Raw genomic sequence first — 9,858 nt, 5'->3', positions numbered from 1 at the left:
ACGTCTGTATGCACACACACGTGGACACACACAGAGTATATGATGTGACTTGTAAAGAGCTGCCCCTGCTAGGTTTCCCACTGCCTCTGATCTCAGCGTTAACCTTTCCCTGGCCATGCTCCCAGGGTTGCTACGAGAATTCTTTGCAATGGAACATGCCCTTCGCTTCACAAACTTTCCCCAATTCTTTCAATGACATTAGGGGAAGAGCAGGGAGCTCTGTGAGGGGGTGGGGATATGGACCCGAGATACCCCTGAATCTGAATCCACACTTCATGGCTTATTTGTTATTTAACTTTATTTACATTCAAAATGCAATTGTTGCAGATCTCAGAAGTTGATTTACACTCACTGCTGTGGCAGAATGTTGCGGTCAGTAGACCCACCACTGGATCCTCTTATTCAACACGTCCTTCCAATAATTCAGATATTACTGTATCACAAATGCCCATTTCTATATTTTGATACCTGCTTTTCAGTATAATTATCTTCCTTCTTTATTCTCTAAATCTTATGATTTTTAAATATTTTTCTGAGAAGTGTTCCACAGGCACTTTACATATGATAAGTTGATAAAGAGATCCTGGAGCTCAAAACCACATTTAAATCCTGATATAAACTCAACTGTGCCGTATACATGGATAGGTTTAGTCTGCTTCCTTTGTTACTTTGTTTAGTAATTTTTGTTTCAAACAAGATCCTACTGTATAGCACAGGGAACTACATTCAATAACTTTTAATAGCCTATAGTGGAAAAGTATATGACAAGGAATATATATATATATATATATATGTATGTATATGTGAATCACTATGCTGTATACCAAGAATTAACACAATATTTTACACCAACTATACTTTCAACAAAAAATGTTGAAATAAAATTGGGAGGTGAAACTTCGACTGCCCAGGCTGCTGTCAAGATGAAACGATTCAAAGCAGGCCAGGTATTAGCAAACCCCCTAACACATCAAAACCCCATATGGGATCTTCTTTTTGAGCAGCACAGGCTAACCAGCTGTGGTCACCTGTAAATAAGGTTGAAGTCACTTAGACCCTTGGCTTGGGAACGCCGTGGCCACCGGGGTGGGGGTCACTGCAGCACCTACGAGAATGACGGGGACAGCCTGCTCCTGACGCCGCTCCCCAGGCCTCAGCCCGGAGCACTGCAGTCAGGTCTGAGGTCCGGCCGGGAGCGCACAGCTCCACAGCCACTCGGAGCCCTGCGGTGCGGGTGGAGCTGGGACCGCGCTCGTCCATCACCCTTCCAGGCACCCAGACTCGGGAGTCCCCTGGGGGAATTTTTCTCTGCCTCATAATTCCTGTCTCAGCCTCTTGTGGAATGCGGTCCATGCCCAACGGAAGCAGGGCTTTAACCCTCCGGGACCCAAATCCATCACGGCTTGGATCCAGGATGTAACTTCCATGTTAACTCACCTGGTGCTCGCTTCTTGTGCTGAACTGCCCTCCCCCGTCGATGACATTAGGTCGTATTAGAAGTCCCGACTTGCTTGTCCTTAGCTAAGACTCTGAGCCTCTTGCTCAGTCTTCCTGACTGGAACCACTCTTCTGTGGCAGAAAAGCTTGGGCTGTCGGCAACCCATCATTGTCCTCGGTCTTTTGGGTTTTCTGTTGGTTTATGGTTCTCATGCAGGGATACCAATTTGCACATGAGAAACACCTGTAGACATTTTAAAAAATACAGACACTGGATCCTCCCCACTCTTCAGCCAAGGCTGGAAGCTTTCTCCCTCTAGCAGGGGTTACACAATAATTTGCTTGTGAATTGACCACACATATTGGCATAATCATGGTAAATTGCCCTTTACTCAGTGCTTCCCACATGGCATTTTCTACTTCATGTTGTCTTTGTACGTTCATTATCACATTTAATCCCTGAATTATAGATAATCACCTTTTCTTTTGAGGACACTCCTACTTGCTAATCTTGAATACAAGTATCTTTGATTCTCTTAATCTATTTCATTCCTGAGTTTCCTGTTCCTGGATTTAAAGAGTGAATTATGGACACATGTATTTAAGATTCTCTTAATATATCTATCTGACTCATCCTCTAACCAAATCATATCTGGAGAAGAGAGATTTTCTCTTTTAAATATTTGCATTTTCTTACTATATAGTAGTGCGTACACACGGTGGAAAATGTAGAAAGCATATAAAGTAAGAAAATTACAGCCATACATTATCTAAACACCAAAGGACAGTGCTATGTCATGTTGGGCATTTAAACATTTTTCATAATATTTTATCATAAAATTTCCCTAGGGCAAGTTACTTAACCCTGGAATTGTACTAGACTTTTGTCAAGTACAGAATAACATTCTCAGAAATGACCCCAACATCAAAATAGTACGTGAGGCTGGGAAGGCCATAGGGCACTCAGCTTATTCTCTGAGTCCTACAAAGAATGCTGTTAATTCACTGATGTTACTCATTCGATGCCTGTGAGTCACTCACTCACTCAGCTGGCTCGGACTGAGACCTACTTTATACCAAATGCCGATCCAAGTGCTGGGGAGACCCCAGAGAGAGCCTGGATCACGGCATCACTGTCCTTCTTCATTTGCTCCCAGAATCCTACTCAACAAACCCACATGGGATTGGGGGGTGGAGGCAGGTGAGATATGGTAAAATTCATTTAATTATGTTCCTTTAGACATATTTAAATAGCATGAAAATAGTCACTAACTTTGATAAGTTTTCTTTTCCCTTCCTATGTATTTTTGAGGATGGGTATAGTTTTGGGGCAGCAAGAGTAATTGATAGATCTTTAGTATGTTAGGATTTTATATGAAAAATTAAGAAGGAAACTGGCACCTTATACAAAGAGAAGAGGCAGTGAGGAAAACACAAGCCACCCTCAAACTTGGCTACCATTCAGAATTTCTGGTATTCAAAAAAGGGAAACATAATTCAAAATATTTTCCCTAAATACTTTAGCCCAGATTAGAAATACATGTAGGCAAAGTTCAGCTCACTGGAACCTACAACAATGTGCTTACTTAAGCGAAGGTATAAACAGACCACAGATACTATAATGCATTCTTTACTTTAAACTAGTTAATGTGAGCAAGTTTCATTTCACATGAATTGCTCAGTACCAATTTAGGAAATATATCCTTCTTGATTGGTAAAAATAGCTCACTGATAACCAGATTCAACAAAATTTAGTGTTAAATAATTAACCTATTTCCTTCAGGAAATGCTTTTGAGTAATCTGAGTTAAGTATTTCCTCTATCTGATCTATTTCTTTTCACAGAGAAAAGTAGTATTATTTGCACATGAGCTACTTTTACTCCTCTGGAGAAATCTGACTGTGAGCTCAGGGTAAGAGTTGTCTACTGCACAGTAGGGAAAAAAAAGATTCATTTCACAGCAAAGATCAGAATCTTTTTTTTGAGGGGCATGGTGAGCTGGGGGACAAGGGAAATGCCTTTGTTTAGAGACAGACCACAGTAATCCATCCTGAAGCTGAAAGATGAAGACCTTGTGAAGAAATGTGGAAGGACACACTGACACACAAATGTGTTCACTCTGCAAAAACAGAAAGAAGGAAAGAAAAAATAATTTAACTGCCCTATAAAGAGAATGGACAGAAAATTGGTAATAAGGGAGAGTGAAGGAAAGTTAGGGAAGGGAGGAGAAACAGTGAAAGGGAACTTGGATGCAGTGGACAGAATAGCAGGTTTCTGGAGCTTACAATGAAGGATGATAAGAAAAAAAGTAAAGTTTAAAAAAAGTTACAAAGTTTAAAATAGTTTAAAAATTAAAAAATGATGTTAAAAAATAATTTTTTTTATAGTGGCATGGAAGATTTTAAAATGATGGAGGTTTTTATTTCAAAATTCAAGTTGTTTGAGTTTCTCCTCCATGCTCCAAACAACAGTAAGAATTGCTTGTGTAATTGGCTTTGGGGGACACCACAGAGAGTGGTGAGCAATGCAGTTAGGTTGGCCAGGAGCAGAATGATTTTGTGGAAGGCAAGACAGAAGAGAGATCAACAGTTTCATGAGGACAGAAACTCAAAGCCAGAAATTATCTTAAAAAGCTTAGTGTGGTGGGCAGAAAAATGTTCCCCCCCAATATGTCTATGTCCTTATCACCAGAAAATAGGAAGAGGTCAGTTTCCCTTGCAAAGGGGGTCTATGATTTCAGATGCGGTTAACGTTGCTAACCAGCATTCTCTAAGAGAGACGAGCTGGATTATAGAGGTGAGCCCATTGTAATCACCAGGGTCACTAAAGTAGGAAGAGGGAGACAGAAGAGGGGAGAGAGGAGAGGAGATTTGACCACAGGATCAGAGTCAGAGGCACACAACCATGCTGACCTTGAGAGAAGGAAAAGAGGTCACAGGCCAAGAGACGTATGTGGCCTCTGGAAGCCAGAAAAGTCAAAGATACAGTTTCCCCTGAGGCCTTCAGAAACAGCCGTGCCAATATTTTGACTTCAGCAGGCTCCTGCGTTCAAGAACCCTACAAGGTTAAATTTGTGTTGTTTAGTGGAGACTATTTCTTTTTTCTTCCTACTACCATGTCATTTGGGGATACTTGTTACAAAAGAAAGTGAATACACTAAGCTCCTTGAAATGTTCAGAAATTGCAGATAACACTGGAATATCCACTTTGATATGGGATAGGGCTTATGTGAAAATCCAAAGGACAGTGTGACCTTTGCTAACATCTGCTTTTCTCATTTTTAGGAAGAGAACAGTAAGTCAAAACCTCTGTAGTTATTATTTTAGACAAGTGTCTCTTAAAACATTATGTAGCCCTGTGCCTTAGGACACCAAGAGAGTCTCTGTTCTTAGAAGAACATGAATTCCATGAGATAGGGTCTTACATCTGAGTCCCACAGTGGTCTCTTATTGGCAATGAGAACTTGGGCAAATCATTTACCCTCTTTAAGCCACAGGATCTTCATTTGAAAAGGAAGATAAGAATAAGGATTGTTTGGGTGATTAAATTGTACACACACACACACATATATGTACAACATTTAATACAGTGACTAACACATACTAGGCACTCAACAAATTCCTGTTATGGATTTTTAAATGCATGTATAAAAGGAGGAGAAAGTTGCGGGAAGTTGTGGGAAAACTTAGTTCATGGCCCCAAAAAGGGCCATCTCTCAACGGGCTCTGATCAGTCAGTCCCCAGTGATGGGCTAATAAGCAGAAACTATAGCACTTGAGGATTTAATTTAAACATAAAAAGGGAGGAATTTAAACATAATTATTAAACAGGAGGTATGTTTACACTGTTGGCTGGATCATCTTATCTGGAGAGCTTTAATAAGCAGAGAGTCTCCCCTGTTTTAGAGATGGGCATGCAGGAAAATTACTTGGATGGGTGGGCCGTTCTCACCCCAAGATCACATGACTTAGTACTCACGGAAGTAACACCTCTTGTATGTTATTCCAGATGGACTGTCCTCCCATGATTATTGTCAGCTGCATCATCAGTTCAAGGAGACAGCCACCTGGGTCACACTGGAATATTAGAAAGAAAATCTCATGTAAATTTTAGATAGCTCTAACATGAAATAAAGTCATTATTTTATGCCTAAAAAAATCTAAGGAACAGAGAGTAAAGACACTCTTCATTGGGCAACTAAGAGAAAACATGAAACAGGTTAGACTGTCCGAACACAAAGCTGTATTCACACGTCTTCATTTCTGTATTTTCACAGCCAATACACCAGATCTCCAGGATAAGTCACAAATCTGCCCTTAAAGAATGTGATGTAGAAACACGAGGAGTAGTAGTTGACAAACTGGAAGAAGAACACCTTCATGGCTAGGTTGTTCCCACAGTCAGTCTGGTCCTTGGGATCTCTGCAGCTAGAATAAAGAAAAGTTAAGTCTGTAAAACTGTGAACAGCTTTGAGACCATAATCAAAGCCACGGACACATGAGTTAACACGCTAAATATGTATATATAAATATATACACAATTCACACTTTTTTCATATAAGCTGTTTTGAATTCCTTAAAATAGCTACTATGTTAATTCCAACTGTACACACTGTTGTAAGAGTTTCTCCCACTATGAATGCAATATCACACAAGGCAAAAAAAAAACAAAGTCACCCGTTCCTTAAAATTTATAAGCACAACAGTATCCAATGGGCAAGAACTGTCCTCTGTCAGGTGTAAGTTGAAAGAAAGCTACTTCTAAACATCCTGCTAAGTGAAATTCTCTTGTCTCCCTGAACGGCAGGAAGGTAGGACTATTGAAGAAAACAAACAAAACACGGGGCAACTTGCTAGAAGCATTTGGGGAACATAAAACATCCTCCTAGTTCAATATTTGAATTGGTCTTAGTGTTTTCAGAAGATGACCACTGAGCAGACAACTGGGAGAACGACCCAGCCACATGCAGTGTGTGGGAAGCAGTTAACTAGGGCCGCTAAGCCGCTGGCTGGGATACAAGCCAGAGAGAAGAAACATTTGTTATAGAAGCCACAGCTGATGAGAATGGAGCTACACTAACAGGAACAGCATGGGGGGAGGACACATAACAGTGTGATTACTTGTCCTCTCCGTAACGCACAAGCAAATCTGCCACTGGAACCACGACCCTCTTCCACTTATTTGCAATAGAGAGACTATTTACTTTCAACAATAGGGTACATGATCTAATGTAATTGAAATTATTATTAAGCACTGACATATTTACACAGAGCTTGGACATTCTAAAGCTTTCTTTGTCCCTTTTACTAATGCATAGCTGCAGCTAATTCACTTCTCATATAGGCTAGAGAAAATACGTTTACACTTGAAGTTTTCTAAAGACTGTAATGTACTGGAATTGAAGTGCCTAAAAGATAAAGTCTCTGTTTTGACCTGGTTCTAAAACTGGTGTAGAAATGACCTCAGCTGCAGAAGGAGCTTAACAGACTCAGTCATCTTGATTGCCACTTTCTCATATATGGCGTTCAGGGTCACGATGATGTTAAAACTGATGAGGGAAGCAGTGATGGGCGTGGCCCACCTGCACAGTCAGGTACTTCTGGATTGGGTCTCTTCCATTCAGGTTCTTGAGAAGTTCTGCTGAAAATACAATGAACACTGAAAGTCCGTAGACAATGATCCCAATAACTGAAGCAATGGTCAACAGGACCTGACAACCCAAAAGCCCAGCAGCATAAGGCTCACTAATGATCATATTTTTACACAGAAAACTTGCCCCCAATCTACGCTTAAACAGACAACATGCACGTGCTGTAAACCTCACATAAACCTGAGAAGTGATGTAAATCGCATGTAAATGCCACAAGAGACGTGAATATCCGGCATGTTAAATTTTAGGGGAGGAGGAATGAAGGATGTCAAAAAGAATGAGTACATCCACTAATGTAACATGCTGACAGCAGGAGCAGCTGTGTGCAGGGCATAAGGAATATATGGGAACTCCACTTTCTGTGAATTTTTCTGTAACCTAAAACTGCACTAAAGAAGGAAGCCTGTTAAGTATATCTTTAAATGGCTGAAAATGGAGTAACTGGTGGCATGTTCTTTTGGAGACAAGTCTGTGATAGCAGAACCAATGAAAGTATCCCTTCTACATCTATAGAATTATTTAGGTTATGAACTAGTTGTAACCCATGAAGGGGATATGCTTCCTTTCAAGGGAGAACCTATCACTGATTCAGGGATCAGCAGGTGCTAGCTGTCATCTTCATTCTGAATAGGACCAGTGAAGCTGTGGACATGCCCTGAGGGAAATAGTGGAAGTGACTGCAGGTCTCTGCTGATGAAAGCTTCACATGCTTTTCATACTCCTTGAGATCTTAAAATGGCAGGTACTCCTACTCCCTGCATTTGCACAAGATTCATGTCCCTGATCCATTGTAGTTCTGACTGAGTGGACTCAAGGGCAACGGGAGTGTCTGAAGCATAATTTGCACGTGGCTGGTAAGGCTTCAGTTCCTCACTAGGCAGGTATTTTTCTGCCCACTGAAGAATGCACATTAAAGGTACCATTTTTAAACTGTTTTCCTTCCATCTACCTTCTTGGTCATAGTCCAGAAGCATGTACTCAGGGTCCCTGGCTGCTCCTGATGGCTGCCCCAGAGAGAAAGCTACAAAGAATGTGAATTTCAAGACTAGGTGAACCACATCATGTTATTTACAGTAACAGCGGGAGGCTGGCTTGCACCTGCAGGGGAGAGCAGTTGGAGTGTTTACAAGCCCCTCCTGGAGCCACACTCCTGCATCTGGATCCCAGCTCCGATGCTAGCTGTGGGGCCTTGTGCAAATTTCTTAACTTCTAGGGGCTTCAATCTCCTCACCCATATAATGGGGGGATAATAATAGCAATTTATAGGACTATTGTGATAAGTCAATGATTTACTAATTGTGAAAACAATTAGAACATTAACCACAGGCATGTGAAAAACTATACCTAAGTATTAGCTATGAATATGGTGACCAAAGTCTTAAAAAGGTGTTTTTCTTAGTTTTTAAGCCATCACTTTGTAGAGAAAGCATTTTATTTTCTCCTCTACTCTCTTTCATCATCCTTTTCTTCACAGTAAGTCTTCATGATTGTGAAAGGTATAACTTTTTGGTGTGTGTGTGATTAAATGTGAAAATTAGTTAAGGCTGTGAAAAATGTATTATACAAGGTATATTAAGCCTTCCTCTCTTGTACAGCACATATAGGCTATTTAAATACTATGCATTTTTAAAAAGTCTGCATAATAATTTTTTAATTATGTATTAAGTAAACTTAATAGTTAAGATTCTTTAAATGCTTACTATTGCTTCAGCACACATCTATTTTTCTAAATCCTCACAATCACCCTGTTGGGAAGGTAATATTATATCTCTTTTACAGATGAGGAAATAGAGCCACATGGAGATGATGCAATTTGCCCCAAATGAAGCAACTATTAAGTGAAAGAACTGAAATACTCAAAGAGCCCAAAGACACACTAACTGTAGAGCACTGTCTACTACATGGTCTGTGAAATCAATTGTAATTCATTTCAGAACTTTTACAAACTTGACACATTTCCATTTTTCTTCCAAGCACTTAATGGGTTCAATATTTCTTATGAAACAGGAAAGCTTTCCATTCCCCTTCCTCAAGTTTCTTCTTATTTATCATCTTTTCTGATCATAATTTTAACATTTGCTCATTAAAGATAATTTGAAAGTACTCAGTACTGGACAGAACTGTTGTCCTGGATCTGTCCCCAGTCTTAGAAGAGGGCCCAGAATTTGCTTTAGGATAAATAACCTCCCTTTTGTTATTAGTCCTGTGATTTAAGCTCAATTAACCAACTCATTCTGAAGCACCAGAGGTAGATCTCAGTTGGTTTAAGACAAATAATACCCCTCATTGTATTGGCCTCACACATGATTGGAGAATTGGCAAATAACCCAGTAAGAGCCACTATTATGTGAGGAGATACGTGCTTGTGCCCATGTGAATGATAAGCTTCCTCTATCAAGAGAGGAAGCTGCCAAAGAGACCTCTCTTGGTTTGGATGGATGATCTGGGATGCTGAGTGCCTAGAAGCAGCATGCTGAGACATCATTGGACACAGAATGAAGACAGGACAAGACCAGCCCTTGACATCATCTGGGCTACAGTATCTCTCCTTGACTGAAGCCAGACCTCAGATCTGAGGTTTTCATTTACAGGAACCAATAAATCCCATGCATCCCCAATTTTGGGTGTTGTTTAAACACAATGGAAATTGATTTTGTCACCTACAATGAAAGGACTCCAACTCTGAAAATGAATAAAAAATAAAATAAGGAAAATGCTTCTACCTATAGACATAATTCCTTCAGAAGGGTACATTGTTTGTATATTACAAA

The 9,858-nt window shown here is 40.2% G+C and overlaps 1 long non-coding RNA gene across 1 annotated transcript in view; it reads right to left on the bottom strand.

Annotated features, from left to right (window-relative positions):
* Positions 1-283: 283 nt before the first annotated feature.
* LOC141579464 (uncharacterized) overlaps positions 284-9,858 on the bottom strand; it is a 47,872-nt gene continuing 38,297 nt past the window's right edge. Inside the window, exons 6-7 of the long non-coding RNA XR_012510967.1 lie at positions 5,416-5,513; positions 284-1,681 (exon numbers count right to left, since the gene is read on the bottom strand). This is a non-coding gene — a long non-coding RNA (uncharacterized LOC141579464). The remainder of the gene's footprint in view (positions 1,682-5,415; positions 5,514-9,858) is intronic.

Source organism: Camelus bactrianus, chromosome 2, assembly GCF_048773025.1.
Source record: "Camelus bactrianus isolate YW-2024 breed Bactrian camel chromosome 2, ASM4877302v1, whole genome shotgun sequence".
NCBI classification, from domain to species: domain Eukaryota; kingdom Metazoa; phylum Chordata; class Mammalia; order Artiodactyla; family Camelidae; genus Camelus; species Camelus bactrianus.
The sequence above is the reverse complement of the archived record's forward strand: the minus strand, read 5'-3'. Positions and strand labels throughout refer to the sequence as shown.